The following is a 21,480-nucleotide window of genomic DNA, read 5'->3' on the forward strand; positions in this document are numbered from 1 at the left end:
TTCCTTAAAGTTATAAGACTAAATACTAAAACTTTTAGAATAATAAAAAAAAGAAGTATAAAAATACATCGCAGGAGTGCAAAAAATATCTGACAGCCTGAGATAAATATTCTTTTATGGAGTCAGGCCAAAAAGGAGCAAAGTGAATACAGTGAGACTGATATGGGGAGTTTCAATGATATCAAATGAAAAGGATAAGCAAAAAACCATGGATGGAATAAATAGTAGCTAGAGAGCTTTGAAAGAAATGGATTACCAAAGATTCTTATGTCTGACCAAGTCACTGTCTGGGTTATAGGACAAGGAAGGTATATTTTTAGCTATAGAAAGAGTCTGAAAGTATTGTATTCATGCACATTTACTAAAATGTACTAATTCAACTCAAAGTAGAAAATATATTCATGTAAAAAATAGTCCAAAACTAGACTCACATTTTCACACCAAAATTACAAGAAAAGATATCTGGAATAAAAATATAAAGTTTGTTGAATTTTTTTACCATGCCATTTGTTAACATTTATACTAGAAAACAGATTTGATATCATAGCAGAAAAAAAAGCTCAAATATTTAGCCCGAAACAAATCTTATAAAAGGAAAAAAAAGTTTTAACAAAAAGTTAACACTTGAGTGGTATAACCAATAATAAACATCTATATATCATTTAGGATGAGAAGGGTATAAAACATGACCTGACTTGTAAACCATAGACCAGTACTCTAACAAGAACAAGTTTAAAATCTTATTAAAATGCCATCTTATTTACTGTTATACTGCTTGAAGAGACACTATGACCAAAGCAACTCTTATAAAATAAAAATCACCTAATTTGGGGCTTTTTTTTTTTTTTTTCAATTGTAATTGCTAAAAAGCACCCAGTCAAATACATGCGCATATGTGGGCTATTCTCATTCAAAACACCTCATTCTACTCTCTGGCCCTCACAGGCCCTGTACCCATGTCATAATGAAAAATGCATTTAGTCTAGTTCAAAGTCCTCATAGTCTTTCTTAGACTCAACTTGGTTTAGAAGTCCAAAGTTTCCGGAGACTTCAGACCACATCTTAATCCCTGTAAAATGAAAAGGCAATTTGCATACTTCAAACATAAAATGGTGCAGAATTTCATTCCAAAAATAGAAGAGGTGGAGTGGTGAGGAAAGCTTTCATCAAAGCAAAACACAATCCACTAGGGAAAACTCCACAGTTTATGTCTCTATGTCTGATAGCAAAATGTTCTCTAGATATTCATTTTGTTGACTGTAACTTCTCTCTCTTGGACTGGCTGTTTCTACAACCTATCCAAGACCCTTCTTGGCAGGTATCCAATGGCGCTGACATCTCTACCATTGTGAGGTCACTAATGAAATCCAGGATCCACCTCACAGCTTAGTCAAATAGACTTTTCTGTCATTTGTGCAGGAAGAGCATGCAGGCCGTTTGGGTTTCTATAAACTTAGAGGAAGTTTCTGTATCCTTTTCCGTGTGCTTTTCATGACGAGTCTACAATCATATGGCTGAGGCTCCCAAGTTATGCTGCTTGCTGGAGATGGAGCCAGGCCTCCTCTTTGAATTATATTTGCATTTCCTTTGTTGCTTATGCTATTCCTTAATTTGTTGTTATAATTTAACAACATAGCTGTGTGGCATTTTGCCTTTCAGGGGGCACCCTTCTTTTACTCTATTTAAATGAGGCCTTTGATGAAAATTTTATCAGCTTGAGCTCTAAAAGTTTTCCCAACTTTACATTTCCTGATGTTCCTTCATTCCTCGAACTACATTTTGCGCTTCTTAGCCCTGCTTCTTCCTCTTCATTGCAGATGTGCATGAGTGTGGTCACTAATAACTACATGACACAGCCTGCCATGGAATATCCTCTGACAGTAATACTGCTCCAAAAACCTCCCATTTATTCTCGGGAATACGTTTAGGGCAAAGGCAAAAACAACCCTATTCTTTGCAGAAATATCACAAAAATGGCCTCTCAGCCATCCAATTAGATTATATTCTTACCTTCTGAAACTTCTTGATCTGGGTCACCACAGTTCATATCACCTTCAGAATCACTGCCTTTCATGCCTTTCATGCTTCTTATTAAGCACCTCCTAAAGTATTCAACTGGTTTTCTAATCTGTTTCTTTTAATGTTCTAGCAATGTGAAGAGATACCATGATGAGAGAATCCCTAATTTTAAAAAAAAATCATTTATCTGGGGGCTTGCATACACTTTCAGAGGATAATTCCATTATTCTCATAGTAGTAAGCAGACAGGCCTGGTACTAATACATGAGCTATGAGCTTTACATCTTGATCCACAGGCAGTAAGTAGTTAGAGAGACACACTGGCCCTTTTGAAGCTTCGAACCCCACCCTCAGGAACACATTTCCTTCAACAAGACCATACCTCTTAATTCTTCCCAATAGCTCATCAGCTGTGATCTAGGCATACAAATATATCAGCTCATGGTAGGAAACTCCCATTCAAACCATCACATAGTCTAAAGTCACAAAATCTTCCATATTTCTCCAAACAACACCAATGTCAGAATTGTCATAAAATTATTCCAGTCCTTGCTTCCAACTTCTGTCTTAGTTCCTGTTCTACTGATTTGAAGAGACACCATGGCCAAGGCAATTCATATAAAAGAAACCATAATTAGGCAGTGGATTGCTGAGTTTTAAATTAGTGTACCATTATCATGACAAGAAGCAGACAAGCATGATGCTCAAGTAGTAACTGAGAGCTTTACATCTTGATTCATGGGGGAAGAAAGAGGGGGGGGAGGGAGGGAGGGGGGGAGAGAGAGAGAGAGAGAGAGAGAGAGAGAGAGAGAGAGAGAGAGAGAGAGAGAGAGCTCAACACCTATTCTCAGTGATATACATTCTCCAACAAGTTATTACCTCCACCAACAAACCATACCACCAAATCTTCCCAAACAGTATATCCAGCTGGTGTTTAATCATGCAGATATATTTGAATCTTCTCATTCAAATGAGCAAAATGCAATTTACTCTCACTATCACTAAAACATCCTAATTCTTTTAAAGATTTTTTTCATTTTTATTTTATTTATGTTTGCCTGTATTTGTCTTTGTGCATAAGAATATAGGAAGCCAGGGTAACCTGAAAAGGGCACAGTATACTATGAAACTGTAGTAAATGAAACTGTGCTCTTAACAGCTAAGCCATCTTATACATACTCTTTCTAATATAAACCCCTCTTGATACTTATGTCTGGGTTTTTATAAACTACTCAGTATTTGCTGATAACTTAGAGATGACAAAGTATATCTTCATCTAAGCATGTTGCTATCAGTTTTCTCTTCATATATCAAATTATACGGAAGAAAAGAAGTTTCTCTTCATCTCAGGTGGTTATGTTATTAAAGTAGAATTGTGCTATCTCTCATCTGGCCTTTTACTAGTTGCCAAATAATCTTTCTTACATATATGTAGTTTAGAAGTAATTGAGGTGATTTACACTCCATAATTAAAGACAATATGCTGATCTGAGAGAGTAGGAGTATGAATTAACTGAAAAACAAACTAAGGACTATTATTATTATTTTCATCCTTATTATTAATCATTATTATTTTGTTTATAGAAAAGCATTAGAGGAAAATGAAATAAGCAAAGCTATTTTGCATAGTATGTAAAATAGACAGCCAAGGATTTTAACAATAAAATTTTGCTGAATTAAATAGTCTTCACCAAGTGGAGACTATTTGTGGCTAATGGCTGCTAGGAGTGGGGAGTTGGGTTTCTTCAGTGGTATGGCTACCAGTCTGTTGCCAGGGCATGCTGGGTGGTAACAAGAGTCATCAGTGACTGTACAGGCAGTGCTAGGGGGACTCAGAGAGCTATTAAAGAGGATGAAAATGGCAAGCAAAAGAAGGGGAGGAGCAGGATGTTAGAAGTGGTTCAAGAGTTGGAGGAGAAACATAATCTAAATATATAGTGTTCTAGTCTTATATAAAGTAATAACACTTTCCAAACTTACAAATGAGTTATTTTTTTTTAATAAAAACTCATCCTGGAAGAGCTGTAGTTTTAAATTACCTCTTTATGTAAAAAATCAAATCAAGTTATAACTTCTACTCTTAATAGTAGCTCCTTTACCTTTGCTGTTTGTAGCAGTATCTGTTCTCTCTTGGACCTTTTTCAGGAGGTGAATATTTGGCAAGTTCAGTTTTAGACTTCTCTGTTGTTCTCTTCTCAATGTCAGCTTTTATTTTTATTTTTCTAATCCAAGCTATTATCAATATACCCTACAACCCACTTATGACAGAATTGTTCAGAGAGCAATTACTTCCAAATATAAACACCTCAACTCAATAATATCTGCATACTCCACACTATAAATACCAATTCTTAAATATTCAGACACTTAAGATTTTCCAGGCACATTGAGAGATAGCAGTATGAAAGACAGAAATTAAATATATATACAAATAAAAACTATATTCAAGCAAGGCAGTGGGGGTACACGCCTTTAATCCCAGCACTTGGGAGGCAGAGGCAGGCGGATTTCTGAGTTCAAGGCCAGCTTGGTCTACAGAGNGAGTTCCAGGACATCCAGGGCTACACAGAGAAACCCTCTCAAAAAAAAAAAATATCCAAAAAACAAAACAAAAAACTACACTCAATAAAATTGAATATAATTTAGAAAATAAACTACATGTGTTTAAGATTATTTTTTCCTACTGTCTTAGTCAGGATTTCTATTCCTGCACAAACATCATGACCAAGAAAGAAGTTGGGGAGGAAAGGATTTATTCAGCTTATACTTTCCACATTGCTAGTGATCACCAAAGGATGTCAGGACTGGAACTCAAGTAGGTCAGGAAGCAGGAGCTGATGCAGAGGCCATGGAGAGATGTTACTTACTGGCTTGCTTCCCTTGGCTTGCTCAGCATGCTTTCTTATAGAACCCAAGACTACCAACCCAGAGATGGTACCATCTACAAGGGGCCCTCCCTACTTGATCACTAGTTGAGAAAATGCCCCACAGCTGTATCTCATGGAGGCTCTTCTCCAATTGAAGCTCCTTTCTCTGTGATAGTTCCAGGCTGTGTCAAGTTGAAACACAAAATCAGCCAGTACACCCACTTTCTCGTCTATTAGATTCAGTGTATCTGGTTTTATATGAAGGTCCTTGATCCACATTGACTTGAGCTTTGTACAGGGAGATAAGAATGGATCAATTTGAATTCTTCCACATGTTGACCACCAGTTGAACCAGCACCATTTGTTGAAAATGCAGTCCTTTTTCCAGTGTATGGTTTTAGCTCCTTTGTCAAAGATCAAGTAGCCAAAGGTGTGTGGGCACATTTCTGGGCCTTCAGTTCTATTCCATTGATCTACCTGTCTATAACTGTACCAACACCATCACAATTGCTCTGTAGTACAGTTTGAAGTCAGGATGCTGATTCCCCCAGAAGTCCTTTTATTGTTGAGAATAGTTTTCGCTATCCTGGGCTTTTTGTTATTCCAGAGTAATTTGATAATTTCTCTTTCTAACTCTGTGAAGAATTGAGTTGGAATTTTGATGGGGATTGCATTGAATCTGTAGATTGCTTTCGGCAAGATGGCCAGTATTACTATATTAATCCTGCCAATCCATGAGCATGGGAGATCTTTCCATATTCTGATATCTTCTTCAATTTCTTTCTTCAGAGACTTGAAGATATTGTCATGAAGATCTTTCACTTGTTTGGTTAGAGTCACACCAAGATACTTTATGTTGCTTGTGACAATTATGAAGGGTATTGTTTCCCTAATTTCTTTCTCAGCCTGTTTATCCTTTGAGTATAGGAAGGCTACTGATTTGAGTTAATTTATTTTATAGTCACATTGCTGAAGTTGTTTCTCAGCTGTCAGAGCTCTCTGGTGGAATTTTTGGAGTCACTTAAGTATACAATCATATCATCTGCAAATAGTGATATTTTGACTTCTTCCTTTTCAATTTGTTTCCCTTTGACCTCCTTTTGTTGTCTTATTGCTCTAGTTAGAACTTCAAGTACAATATTGAATAGATAAGGAGAGAGTGGGCAGCCTTGCCTCCTCCCTGATTTTAGTGGGATTGCTTCAAGTTTCTCTCCATTTAGTTTAATGTTGGTTACTGGTTTTCTGAATATTGCTTTTACTATGTTTAGTTATGGGCCTTGAATTCCTGATCTTTCAAGACATTTAACAAGAAGGGATGTTGAATTTTGTCAAATGCTTTTTCACCATGTAATGAAATGATCATGCTTTTTTTCCCTTGGAGTTTGTTTATGTGTGGATTACATTGATGGATTTCCATATATTGAACTATCCCTGCATCCCTGGGATGAAGCCTTCTTGATCATGATGAATAATTACTTTGATGTGTTTTTGGATTCAGTTGGCAAGAATTTTATTGGCTATTTTTGCATAAATATTCATAAGGGAAATTGGTCTGAAGTTTTCTTTCTTTGTTGGGTTTTTCTGTGGTTTTGGTACAAGCTTAATTGCAGCCTCATGGAACAAATAGAAGGGCTCAGGAACACCTAAAGAAATGTTCAAAATCCTTAGTTGTTAGGGAAATGCAAATCACAAAGACCCTGAGATTTCACCTTACACCAGTCAGAATGGCTAAAATGAAAATTCAGGTGACAGCAGATGCTAGCAAGGAGGGGGAGAAAGAGGAACACTCCTCCATTGCTGGTGGGATTGCAAGCTGCTACAACCACTCTGGAAATAAGTTTGGCAGTTCCTCAGAAAATTGGACATAGTAATATGTGAGGACCTAGCAATACCACTCCTAGGCATATATGCAGAAGATGCTCCATCATGTAATAAAGACACATGCTCCACTATGTTCATAGAAGTCATATTTATAATAGCCAGAAGCTGGAAGCAACCCAGATGTCCCTGAACAGAGGAATGGATACAGAAAATGGTGCATTTACACAATGGAGTACTACTCAGTCATTAAAAACAATAACTTCATGAAATTTGCAGGCAAATAGATGGAACTTGAGAATATCATCCTGAGTGAGAAGACTCAGTTACAAAAGAACAGACATAGTATGTACTCACTGATAAGTAGATATTAGCCCAAAAGTTTGGAATACTCAAGATTCAATTCACAGACCCTATGAAGCATAAGAAAAAGGAAGACCAAAATATGGATGCTTCAGTGCTTTTTAGAAGAGTGAAAAAAATAATCACAAGAGGAAAAATGGAGACAAAATGTGGAGCATAGCTGAAGGAAAGGCCATCCAGAGACTGCCCCATCTGGGGATCCATCCCATATACAATCACCAAACCTAGATGTTATTGTGGATGCCGGGAAGGGTTTGCAGATAGAAGCCTGATATGGCTGTCTCCTGAGAGGCTCTGCCAGAGCCTTACAAATACAGAGGAGGAAGCTTGTGGCCAACCATTGCTCTGATCTCAGGGCTCCCAGAAGGAGGAGATGGAGAAGGGGCTAAAGGAGCTGAGGTGTTTGCAGCCCCATGGAGGGAGCAACAGTATCAACAGGCCAGACCCACCAGATCTCCTGAGAACTGGACCACGAACCAAAGAATACAGATGGAATAACCCATGGTGCTGGCCACATATGTGGCAGAAGATGGCCTTGTTGGACATCAGTAGGAGGAGAGGCCCTCGGGCCTGTGGGTAATAATGCCCCAGTATAAGGGAATACCAGGGTGGGAGGATGGGAGTGGGTGGTTGGGAGAACACCCTCATAGAGGCAGGGTATGGAAGTGGGGGTTTCTGAAGGGGACACCTGGAAAGGGGAAAACATTTGAAATGTAAATAAAGAAAATATCCAAGAAAAAAAAAAGAAAATCAGGAAATAAAATTCTGTAGCAATAAAAAGAAAAAAGAAATAAACTACAAAATATGATATATTAAAATATTTGAATAAAGCAGATTAAACCTATAAATGGTTAAGAAACTGTCAAAAGGCATCAGATTATACATGAATTTTACCAGACACTATAAATGTGTAATGAGATGTAATAAACCATCTGCCAAATAACCCACAGAAATTAAATAGTAAAGGCAATCAAGAGATTGCTCAGGTGTGATTGTTTGGTGGGTAAGGGTTCCCACTGACAAACCTGAGCCAACTCAAGGCATTTGTCCTCTGAATTAAAGACACACCATAAAATAAATAAATGTAAAATTATCTGTCTCTATCTATCTATCTATCTATCTATCTGTCTGTCTGTCTGTCTATCTATCTATATAGAGATTTAGTGAGCAAAAATATCTTATGGAAATCTCACACACTTGTAAGAGCTTTTAAATCTGCATCTGCATTTTGGATCAAATCATCTAGTTGAATTTCTAGGCATCAATGCATTTTTACATTGTCTAGAAAATTCTACCCAGCAACCAGTTTCAAGGTCAGGCAGTGAAGCCAGAAATGTCTCCACAACCTTAGATTCTGTTATTGAAAAAAATCAAATTCTGTTATTTCTCCTATGCTGAGATGGAGATAATTTTCATAAAAACTATTCATATTGCCATAGCTCTACCATCTTATATAAAATTAGGACTAAAGAGTCATGTGATACATGATACATAAATTAGATAAGAAAAATACAGTCTGTTTATTTCAGATGCTTAATAATTCCTATGTGGATATACACATTAAAAATGTATCATTTATAACTTTGTTATAATATACTCCATTATCAGTGTCATTAGTCATTTATGACTAATATTAGTCATTTATGATTCTATTTTAATTCCTCTTTTAAATAAATACTTGGAGGTTCTTTTTGTTTGATACAAACATGACTCTATACCGACCAGAGAGGACACAAACTCAGCTGCTGTGTTTTATAGAGTAACCAAAGGCATTCAATAGAGTGATTGCTTTTTCCTATTATATATTATTTCACAGTGCAGAATATATGCATTTTTCTACTGCTGCATAGCAAAGCTCTCTCTCTCATCTATTCAGAGCTCCTATATACCATGAATCTCTATATTCATAAATCTGTGTTTTCTTAACACGCTTCTGTGAATTGATTTAGCTGTGTGCAGCAACACATTCAAACATCCTTGTCACTTCAGATAGTATGTATCATTAACAGGGTAATTGAAATAATAAATCCGTGAGCACCCTTAAGATTTCAAGAATATATTATGGGATATAGAGCTAACAAATGATAGAAGCGATTTTTCTTTTTTTCTTTTTTTTTTTTTTGACCACACTCTCATTGTTGTTAGCAAAAGTAAAACTTTATGTTGATGTTCAGATTAAAGAATGCTCATAAAATTGTAAAAAGTCATCATTTTCCATTACATATTATAACAATATCCATAAATCAGTGAGAAAATTCCACATGGTACTGTGTGAATACAGCCAAGCATATTAATGCTTCTGAAACATGGGGAAGGGTGGCATTCACGGAATTCCCTCACAAGGCATAGCGACTTCATCTCTTCACTGAGAAAAACCATTGAATTTGGAGGCTTTAATTTTTTCAATAGCCTACTCCGATATGATAAATGACACAGGTAAACAGTGATCAGTTATAGATTTCAGAAAGTTGAAAGAGGTGTAAAGGTAATAAGTATTCTTCTAAAGTGTATTCAAATTTCTTAGGCATGGATTTATGTCATTTTCAGAGTGCTGATATTTTCAAAAAAGAAGTAAATGAAAAATTATTATTTGTCCTTTCACACTATTTTACACTAAACTATATCAATAAAAATAACCATTCTTGACCAATAAGTTAAGAGTAATTATAGTCAAGGGGATTTGTGATCTTAATAAAGGCAACAAAAGTAATCTGAACAATATATTGACAATTAAAATGAAAATGAAATATATTAGATAAAGGACCATTGCTGGATTTGAAAATGTAGTATAAATCCTCTATAGTTGAATCAAGTAGTTATTGTCATAATAAGAGACATCAGTGAAAGAATATAGAAGTCACCTGTTTTAGACATTCTGTAAAATTATTGAAATATATGCATTATATAAATAACAATTTCAATAATAAAAGACCCAAATTCTAATGTAATATTTTTTTCTAAATATGACTGTAAGGGGTATTAAGGACTATTACGTAAAATATGGATTAAAAGCACCAACTAAATACCTTTAACTAATATCTGGAGAAGAATATTCTTTTTAAGTATGCCAATATCTTAGCCATTGCTTAGGGTAATTTTTAAAGCAACATTAAGAAAATAGAGGACATTTCCATTAATATAATACTGAGCAACGTAAGAATGCTTATAAAATTCATACCTGAATATGTGCACTTTTGCTCAATATGTTCCCTGAAGAGATATGATTAAGTGTCTCTTTATTCTAGTAATGTGTCTACAGCTGACCAATGAAGTGATACCATCTAACTGTAACCTAGTGAATTATGGAGCATGATATTATAACTTTCAGGAGTATTGGTGAAGTTTTACTCACCAAAATATGAATACCTCAACTGTAGCAGCATCAGCAGAACCCCTACCCTATAATGCATAAAAATGTACAGGTCTCATCCATAGAGTTCCCTGTCCAACTTTCAGATAGTTATCCAGATGAGGATCTCCTCTTCACAGCAATTACTACTGTTATTATTGCCTGAGGGAGTACTAACAGACCTTTATACTTTTGTGGAGCTTTAGGGTCTTTCTTTTTAATTCCTTTTTTTTTTCTATGTTTTTGTTGTCATTGTTTTATCTCCAGAATATTAGCAATTCCAAAAATAGCTACAAAGCACTACAAATAAATACAACTCGTTAATATATATATATATATATATATATATATATATATATATATATATATTTGCTGTCCTCATTCAGGCACAAACAAATAAAAACATCCAAAGACAGCCGCATCAAGCATTGTTTGCAATAACCAATCAAAGCAAAGGAACAGAACCACATCAATAGCAAGACATACTTAAACAAGATACCATTAACATTTATTTGAAAGTTGAGAATATGATTAAGATAAAATGTTTGTAACCTTTCATTAAAAAGAAGAGGGAGAGTTACATATCTATAAGAAATTATCATGATTATTGACAGCTTTGAGTGGATGAACAAATAAAATTTAATAAAATGGCCAAACCGACAATCTTGTTCAAATTGAAATAGATATATATCTTAAGATTAAAGACTCATACATAGGGAAAAAAATTATCATGATCTCATTTGCTGCAGAAGTGTATTGCATTCCAAGAATTTAGCTTTATTTTTCTTCTTGAGAAGAAAAGAAATAAAAACTAAAAGGAGGACCCTGGCTCTATGTGTACCCCAGAAACTGAGGTAGTTTTACTGTGAATCTGAGACAAATGTGAGCCAGAAAATAAATTCTAAGACAGTTTGAGCTACATAAACACCACATCTAAAATGAAAACAACAACAATGACAACAACAATACAATAACAACAACATCTGTTGTATACAAATTTGTGTTCATGTTTCGAACTTTTTACTCGTTTTTAAAATTCATAGCTGGGTGTGGTGGCACATGCCTTTAGTCCCATCACTTGGGAGGCAGAGGCAGGTAGATTTCTGAGTTCAAGGCCAGTCTGGTCTACAAAGTGAGTTCCAGGACAGCCAGGGCAATACAGTGAAACACTGTCTCAAAAAAAAAAAAAAAAATTAAAGTTCATTTATTCACTTTACATATCAGGTGATAAGAACATAACCTTTGAAAATTACTTTATTCAATTTAGCATACTAAAAATGTTTAAAGTCTTTTCACAAGACTGCATTTTTACTTGGAATAACAGAAGCAACAGGACAACAACAACAACAACAAAACAGCAACAAAACCTTGTAGAATGAGATTGTGCCTAAGGACTGAGAATGATGTGTACTTGAAGACCTACTGCGAGTTGCACTCCGTTCCTTGAAATAACCACTTTTCATTTAGGATATAATATTATAAGTATCTCATTCACTATTGAGTAGCTTTCCAATATTGATAAAACATGGGATAAAATGTTATTTTAGCAAGTTTCTGAGATGTCTGTGTCTTGAGTTTTCAATACTAGAAAGCTGAGGCAGAATGATCACCATGAACTGCAGGATTATGTAGACTGCATACCAAGGCACTAATTAAAAAAATAACAAATAAATACATACTTAGACTGAAAACACACTTGTATTTGCATATTTTCATTATTTGGAAATCAACAGTATCATTAGGAGATAGAGAGGGGAATATATTCTCCAATGTCCAATAATAGTAGACAAGGACTGAAAGAACACCAGCTATGGTCCATAGGGCCAGACCAGTCTCATGGTATTCTGTTATGGTAGATTGGACTATAATGGTAGAAGAACAGCACAATGAACAAAACAAAGAGATAGACTGAGGATGTGGAAAAACACCTAAGAGGGCAAGCCATCTTTAGCTGAAAACATGGAGGACAAAGAGAAGCTTTCTAATTTATCACAAGATAAATTTCTTGTTACTTATAATGGCTTTTGAGTCTTTCCTAACTGCACTGAAGTATTGCTCAATGACAAATATAAATTTACATCAACAAAATTGGACCTTATGCTATAAAGTGGCCTGCTTACAGAAGTGGATAGATAGTATTGTAACACAGAAAAGACACATGTTGCATTTTTAGAGGAAATTTATAATTGTATACATATCATTTATGTTTTGTAGTGATAAGACATCAGAAATATATGAGCAAATGTATAATTTTATTCTTATGACTTAATATACCAAAGACTAACAACTTTTATAAAAACTATAAAAAGGCAAAACTATTAAAAAAAACTTTGATTACTTTTCAAAAATAATTCCATTGAGCATTGTGCATTAAGCATTTTGTGAATTAGATGAAATGGCTGAGTGAACAAAAAAAATGAATAATTATTAAAATTAACATTAAATTCACTACAGAGGACAAGGAAAAGAATAAGGAATGTAGTAATGCAAAATTCTAATATTAAGGTTATGAAGCAAGGTTTATAGATATTCTTAAAAAATTATTTGAAAATTCTGTTAGGTTAATTTTAAAATATAGCAGTCAAGACCATCCAGAAAGTTTATTAAACAAAATTAGGGATATACACATGAATTGTGAACTGTAAGGTAAAATGTTCAAACATGAATATATGCTTATACAAGGCATACATATACACATATATAATACATATATTATATGTTATATATTACATAGTTTGTACATTATACACAATGTAGATAAGTAGATAGATAGATAGATAGATAGATAGATAGATAGATAGATAGATAGATACCTTCTGCCTGGAGATCGAGATATAAAGCTTTAAGCTGGTATTCCAGTGCTATACTGTCCTGCTTCCCCCGTGATAATGGAATAACTATCTGAAACTGTAATAAAGCCCCCTGTTAAATTCTCTCTTTTGTAAGAGTTGCCTAGGTCATGATGTCTCTTTACAGCAATACAACAGTAAATAAGACATAAATATATTCACACACAATCATGTATATTTATTATACATACATGTTTGTACATGTGATGAAAGAGAAATGAAGGAAGTTGATTTTAATATATAAATTTAATATATAAGTTCACACAACCTAAATGTTCTTATAACAAACCTATTAAATGGTGGTTAGTTATAATGGAACTAAGAGATCTAGTGCCAATATAATTGTCTTAATCAGGGTTTCTATTCCTGCACAAACATCATGACCAAGAAGCAAGTTGGGGAGGGAAGGGTTTATTCGGCTTACACTTCCATACTGCTGTTCATCACCAAGGAAGTCAGGACTGGAACTCAGGCAGGTCAAGAAGCAGGAGCTGATGCAGATGCCATGGAAGGATGTTCTTTACTGACTTGCTTCCATTGGCTTGCTGAGCCTGCTCTCTTATAGTCCCAAGACTACCAACCCAGAGATGGCACCACCCACAAGGGGCCCTCCCACCTTGATCACTAATTGAGAAAATGCCTTACAGCTGGATCTATCTCATGGAGGCATTTCCCCAACTGAAACTCCTTTCTCTGTGATAATTCCAGCTGTGTCAAGTTGTGCTGACACACAACTTGACACACTCTGGGATCTGAACTCTTCCATAGTTAAGCAGCAGAAATAAGAACTGAAACTTTATTTACATCACAAAAAGATTACTTCTATATTCCTTTATGAAAGAATTCAAGCTCAAACACCCACTGCTCACTAATTTCTAACTACTAGATGCTACAAGACATCATAAGAGAAAGAAATGTAAACAAAATCAAAATTGTAATGGCAAATATGTAATATACATAAATAAAATATTTGAGTAAATAATAGAATGGATTCTATTTGATCATATAAGTCAGAAAAAATTCATTCCTACATTCAGTCTCCCACATATGAAACCAGAATTCTTCATGAATTAGACAGTCTCCCCATTAGTTAGTAAAAACTATTGAACATATTACAGATGTATGAACATTACCTGGGAATGAATAGGAAAAAATTACTTACATATTGCTTATTGGGTTCTTAGAATGATTTGAGATGATTTATAAGTTACCAAACTATCTAGCACTTAACAAGATAAAATTTATGTTAGATATCCAATCCGTCACGATCAAACAGGTGCTAATACAGTGAAATGTGTCATAATAAATTTAATCCATATGATGCAGAACTGAAGCAGATGTTATAATGGGAAAGAACACACATTCAGGTAACTAATGCAACTATATCCCAGATGCTGAACCTATCTGAAAGACAGTTTACTCTTTAAAAGACAAAAATAAATGTTTCTACCATATAATCTAGATAGTCCATGCCCAAGCAAAATATAAGCATATACTGACACAAATATTTGTAAGTCAATGTTTACATCATAGATTTGTGATAGCTCAGATCTAAAATGTGACATATCCAGCTATAAATTAAAGACAATCTGTGATATACATATAAAGTGAAATGTTATCGACTAGGTAAAGATAAAGGATAAATTATAGATACAATACTCTCATTTTTTCCAAATTATATGAAGTAAAAAATCTTAGGAATTCACACAAAATGAGCAATGTGAATTGAAGTTTTTAAAACAAGAACTAATCTTTAGTGCCTGAAGACAGATCAATTTTCCTAAAGACAGATAAGTCGGGGTTGCAGAAATACTTAAGAGTGCTTGCTTCTCAGCCAATAGCCAACATCAAAGTAAATGGAGGCAAACATAAATCAATTCCACTAAAATCAGGGAGACGACAGAGCTATCCACTCTCTCCCTATCTCTTCAATATAGTACTTGAATTTCAAGTCAGAGCAATAAGACAACTAAAGGAGATACAAATTGGAAATGAAGAAGTGAATGTATCACTATTTGCAGATGATATGATAGTATACAGAAGTAACCCTAAAAATTCTACCAGAGAACTCTTACAGCTGGATAAACACCTTGAGCAAAATTGCTTGATACAAAGAATTAACTCAAAGAAATCAGTAAGTAGCACTCCTCTATACAAGCAATAAACTGACAAAGAAGCTAGGGAGACAATACATATCACAGTAACCACAAATAAAATAAATCCATATAAGAAAATGGTACAATCTCCCATGCTCATGGCTCAGTAGGACTACCAGTGGAAATGGATCTTACCAAAAGCAATATACAGATTCAATGCAATCCCCATCAAAATTCCAACACAAGTTTTATAGACCTTCAAAGAGCAATTTAATTAGATATGGAAAAACAAAACCCCAGGATAGCCAAAACAATCCTGCACTATAAAAATCTAGGAAGGAATCACCAGCCCTGACCTCAAGCTGTACTATAGAGCAATAATGATAAAAACTGCATAATATTGGTACATAGTCACTTTGATCTCCTTTGAAAAGGAGAAGCAGAGAGGGAGATGGGGGAGGATCTGTTTAAGAGTATACAGGGTAGAGGGGGTAATATTCTGATTCTACTGTGAATGAATTTAATAAAAATAAACAATGTAATTTTACAATTATTAGAACTAAAACAAAAACAACAATAACAACAAAGGAACTTGCTTCTCTTACAGGGAACCTGCGCTAACAACCACCTGTAATTTCAGCTACTGATCACCTTCCATGCTCTGTTTGCACTAGCAGGTTCCTGTGCAAACATCATAATACATACATGAGTGAAAAATTGTAAAAGTTCTTAAAATATAAGAAAAAGAATTTAACACTTAAAATTTCTAAAAAAAAAAAAAAAAAAAAAAAAAATGGCTGTACAGATTCAATTCATAGACCATATGAAGCCTAAAAAGAAGGAAGACAAAAATGTGGATGCTTCAGTGCTTTTTAGAAGAGTGAACAAATAACTCACAGGAGGAAATATGGAGACAATGTGTGCAGCAGAGACTGAAGGAAAGCCCATCCAGAGACTGACTGCCCTGTTGTGGAGAACCATGGGGGTAATTATATTTGATGTTAATTCCATTCTCCAGTGAAGGGTTGTAAACAAGGAATGAATGATCCCTCTGGTGATTTCCTGTAGACCTGCTTTCAACCTTAATTTGTAAAATAAAGGAGAGGTGATGATTGGGCAGAAAAAGGAAAGGTGGAGCAGAAGGTGGAGAGGGAGAAGAAGGAGAAAATGGAAGAGGGAAAGGACACATAGGGGGAAGAAAAAGAAAAGCCGGGGCACAAGCACATGGCCTGGGGAAACTGCAAATTCTAAGGGGTCTCATAGAAGTGGAAGATGGTAGTGTAGTGGTAGATCTGCCCAATCTAGGTGCACAGCATGTAATCATATTAATTAAGTTGTGTTTTCAGTGCTGGGGCTTATTTGGGTTGGAGATTTATAGCAACACTGCCCCACCTGGGGATTCATCCCATATTCAGCCACCAATCCCAGACTTTATTGTGAATGCCTGGAAGTGCTTGTTGATAGAAGCATGATATGGCTGTTTCCTGAGAGACTCTGCCAGAGCCTGACAATTACAGAGGAGGAAACTCGAAGCCAACCATTGGACTGAGCTTGGGGGTCCCCAGTGGAGGAGATGGAGAAGGGACTGAAGGAGCTGAGGGGTTTGTAGCCCCATGGAGGGAGCAACAGTGTCAACAAGCCAGACCCCCTGGAACTCCTGGGGACTGGACCATCAACCAAGGAGTATACATAGATGTATACATAGTTCCGGCTGCATATGTAGCAGAGAATGGCCTTGTCAGGCATCAATGGGAGGAGAGCTCCTTGGTTCTATGAAGGCTCAATTGGTGCCCCAGTGTAGAGGCATCTAGGGGTGGGGGGAGGTGGGAGTAGGTGGGTAGGTGAATGAACACCATCATAGAAGCAGAGAGAGGGAAGATGGGATAGGGGGCTCCTGGTAAGTGGGGAAAGGGGACAATATTTGAAATGGAAATGGAGAAAATATACAATAAAAAAATAAGAAAAATGGCTTGTACAAACTTCACTATTATTTCCATTAAAATCTGAATTGCATCCTCTCTCCCTATTATATAAACTCCCTGTTATATAAACCTTTGAGAATTTAAAATATATGGGCAAGCAAAATTAAAGTGGTTTTACTTTCAATTTATGCAAGTCTCATTAAAACACATTTAAAATTTATAAGGAAATGGACTGTAGCTGCCCCTAGAGGCATTGTAGATGTAGCCACTGTGTCACATGTAGGTTGATAGTTGAAAAGGAGAGAGGCTATGTCTACACTCAGAGTTCTGACTCTGAACATCTGAATGATTTGTAGCCTAACATGCCCTGAGAAAAGCAAGCCTGAGACCACCACTGATCCTGTACCAGGTAGGTCCTGATGAACTCCCAGGATAGGAAACAAGCCAGAGACAAGAAGAACCCCTCCTGAGACTGTGGGTGACAGGTGGGAATTAGATTGTACCAGACGGCCACTTGGGTGGTATCTTAGTTAGGGTTTCTATTCCTGCACAAACATCATGACCAAGAAGCAGTTGGAGAGGAAACGATTTATTCAGCTTATACTTCCATACTGCTATTCATCACCATGGAAGTCAGGACTGGAACTCAAACAAGTCAGAAAGCAGGAGCTGATGCAGAGGCCATGGAAGAATATTCTTTGCTGGCTTGCTTCCCCTGGCTTGCTCAGCTTGCTCTCTTATAGAACGAAGACATCAGCCCAGGTATGGCACCACCCACAAGGGGCCCTCCATCCTTGATCACTAATTGAGAAAATGCCTTACAGCTGCATCTCATGGAGGCATTTCCCTAACTGAAGCTCCTTTCTCTGTGATAACTCCAGCCTGTGTCAAGTTGACAAAAAACTAGCCAGTACAGGTGGGGTGGGAAAGGAGGAAGCTGGAGTCCACCACCAGATTATTGCCATGGAGCTAGTGTGAGATGAGCACCAGTCAAGTCCTGTGCAGGCCTCACAGTACAGACCCGATCAAGATGACCTCTGCCCAGTGGAGCATAGCACTCTTGAGACAATAGCAGACACTCAGAGACCCTGGGTACCACTGAGTAAGTGGGTACCCAGAGGAGCAAGTAGGTGGTAGCGAAATGGAAGACAAAGAGAAATAGAAGGATGTGGGCACAACAAAGAGAGGCAGAACTGGACAGTCGAGGGTAGGAACAGTCTGATCTAAGTGGATGGTGATGCCACCTAGGATCATGGTGGGGTCCTGACCTATACTGCCATCAGGTGCCTCATTTGTGTCTCACCCATAGCAGGCTTCTGTTAGCACCAAAAGCCAATCAAACCTGTCTGGTCTGGGCTTCCACTCCAAGACAAATTGATGTCTGAGGGGTTTGCAAATGTGTTCTACCCCTCATTTGGGCATTGTGGGAGAACTGACCCTAGATTCACAAGAGCAGGAGAGCCCCCTTTGGTGGGCAGGACAGCTTGCCCCTATGTCATCCCAGCAGGAAATCTGCCTTGCCCCATATGACCTGCAGAACAGTAGAGCTGACTCTGGATGTGAGCCAGCCCTAAGGGTGTTACCTCTTGCTTGCTGTGCAGTGGTGTCTTCATGTTTGCAAAGAAAAGATATCCTCCTTGCCCCTCACTTCTTAACACCAGCAGCAGGCAGGAAAGTTGGCCCCAACAGGGTTAGAAGAGCGAAAAACGATGGCCCTGTCACTCCCATGTTGCAGGACTTGAGAAATCAGGCCCTGCACTTCACTTGGTCAGCAGTATAGAGCTCACTCGGATGGTGGGGTGGACATGAACCAGCCCAAGGATGTTAGCATGGGAGAACTAGCCCTGGCCTGGTCTGCCATGCAGCAATAGTGAAGGAGACTTACCCTCCCGCATACTCACCCCTTGCCATCCACAGCAGGTGGGAGAGCTGGTCCTGGGGTCATGAAAGCAGGAGAGCTATCCCTGCCCCACAACTACTGCAGTACTCAGTACTGTACCACAGCTGCCCAGACAGTAGAATTGGTTCTGTATGTGGGAGGTGCAGGTGAGCCAGCCCCAGTGGCATGAGCAACTTCACCAATGACCTATGGTCAGGCCTATCACAGCAATACTCCAGTCCCTGGTACCAATTTCTGTCTTATTTAGGATTTTACTGCAGTGAACAGACACCATGACCAAGGCAACTCTTATAAGGATAATATTTAATTGGGGCTGGCTTACAGGTTCAGAGGTTCACTCTGTTATCATGAAGGCAGGAGCATGACAATGTGTGGGCAGGCATGGTGCAGGAGGAGCTGAGATTCTTCATCTAGTAGAATACTGGCTTGCAGGCAGGTAAGATGAGGATCTTAAAGCCTACAATCACAGTGACATACCTACTTCAACAAGGCCACACCTACTCCACCAGGGCCACAACTTCTAATAGTGCCACTTCCTGGGCCAAGCATATACAAATCATAAGACCCTGGTAGCAAGGGTTGCAGAAGAACTGGCCCCAAGAGCATGAGAGAGTGAGAGCTGGCAGACTGACCACCTCATATACTTAGGTCCAGATCCATGGCTTTGAACTGGCTCACTCCAACATCCACCCCATTGATGAAAGGCTGGAGTGTGTGAAGAGGCTACACACTCCATCTGTAGTGTTCTACAGATCCAACACTATAAGGTCTCCATGACACAGGGAACTACAGGATATCTGAGAGGTGTACCATTGCAGTTCTAGTATGGATAAAGTAGCAGAAGCCAGCGGCCTCAGACAAGACCAACAAATCATTGCTATAAACATTTATTTGTAAGCAACAAAGTATGGACAAAAGGGTATACTATGGAACACAGTGTGACACACGACAGCTTCTATGGTGAGGGTGGATATGAGGGGAGATGAGTAAGAGTGAGGTACATGATATGAAAATCACAAAGAACCAATTAAAAAGTCAATAAATGAATAAAAAGTAAATAAAAATTTCAAACAGAAAAAGAAAATAGACCATAATTATGACACTGATTGAAAAAGAAAATGTGAGCTGGGCGTGGTGGCGCACGCCTTTAATCCCAGCACTCAGGAGGCAGAGGCAGGCGGATTTCTGAGTTCGAAACCAGCCTGGTCTACAAAGTGAGTTCCAGGACAGCCAGGGCTACACAGAGAAACCCTGTCTCAAACAAAGAAAAAAAAGAAAAAAAAACAAAACAAACAAACAAACAAACAAACAAAAACGAAAGAAAGAAAAAAAGAAAATGTGGCCCGCCAGAGGAGAGGTGTCTGCCCAGGAGGGTTCTCAGTGCCTGAGCTGGTAGGTAATAGAGCCATCTTTACTCTGATGCTTGGCCAAGGAGAGGGCAGCCTGCAGAAGCAACACAGCTTCTAGGAAAGATCTCATTTCTATCTCTAGACATATTAGCACCATCCCCGCCAGGGGAAAGGTGTCTGCCCAGGAGGGCTCTCACTGCCTGAGCTGGTTGGGGAGCCATCTTTGCTACGGTTTGCCTAGGCTCCAGTCTGCACTGGTGAGAGTGTGGACCGCAGAAGCTACACAGCTTTGGGACAGACAGAAGCAACCTAGCTTCTGGGACAGATCCTGTTTCGGGCTCCAGAAAGTTGGCCACCTTCCTTGCCAGAGGAAAGGCGGCCACCTTTAAGGGCTCTGTCTGACAGAGCAGGTGAGAGAGTCATATTGTGTCCAGGGTCCCTCGGTGGCTAGTCTGTGCAGGTGAGTGAACAAACTGCAGAGGCAACACATCATCTGGGACAGGCCCTGATTTGGGACTACATCTTCAGCCAGGAGGCAGATCTGAATGCCAGGTCTCTGTGCACCTTCCTTGCTAGAGGAGAGCTTCCCTGCAGAGAGTAATCTGACCACTGAGAGAATTGGACTCCCAGGACTGCGGACAGAGGCTAACAGAATCACAGGAGGAACAAGCTCCAACCAGAGACAACTAACTATAACAACTAACTCCAGAGATCACCAGATGGTGAAAGGCAAAACATAGGAATCTTACTAACAGAAATCAAGACCACTCACCATCATCAGAACCTAGCACTCCCACCTCAGTCAGTCCTGAATACCCCAACACACCCAAAAAGCAAGAATCNGATTTAAAAGCATAACTCATGATGCTGGTAGAGGACTTTAAGAAGGGCATTATTAAAGAAATGCAGGAGAGTGCTGCTAAAGAGGTACAAGTCCTTAAAGAAAAA

General features: G+C 37.8%; 1 non-coding gene across 1 annotated transcript; it reads left to right on the forward strand.

Annotated features, from left to right (window-relative positions):
* Positions 1-17,520: 17,520 nt before the first annotated feature.
* On the forward strand, positions 17,521-17,648 carry LOC115063506. The gene has a single exon (XR_003843375.1). It is a non-coding gene; the product is annotated as a small nucleolar RNA SNORA17 (small nucleolar RNA).
* The last annotated feature ends 3,832 nt before the right edge of the window (positions 17,649-21,480 follow it).

Source organism: Mus pahari, chromosome 2 (genome assembly GCF_900095145.1).
Source record: "Mus pahari chromosome 2, PAHARI_EIJ_v1.1, whole genome shotgun sequence".
Taxonomy (NCBI): domain Eukaryota; kingdom Metazoa; phylum Chordata; class Mammalia; order Rodentia; family Muridae; genus Mus; species Mus pahari.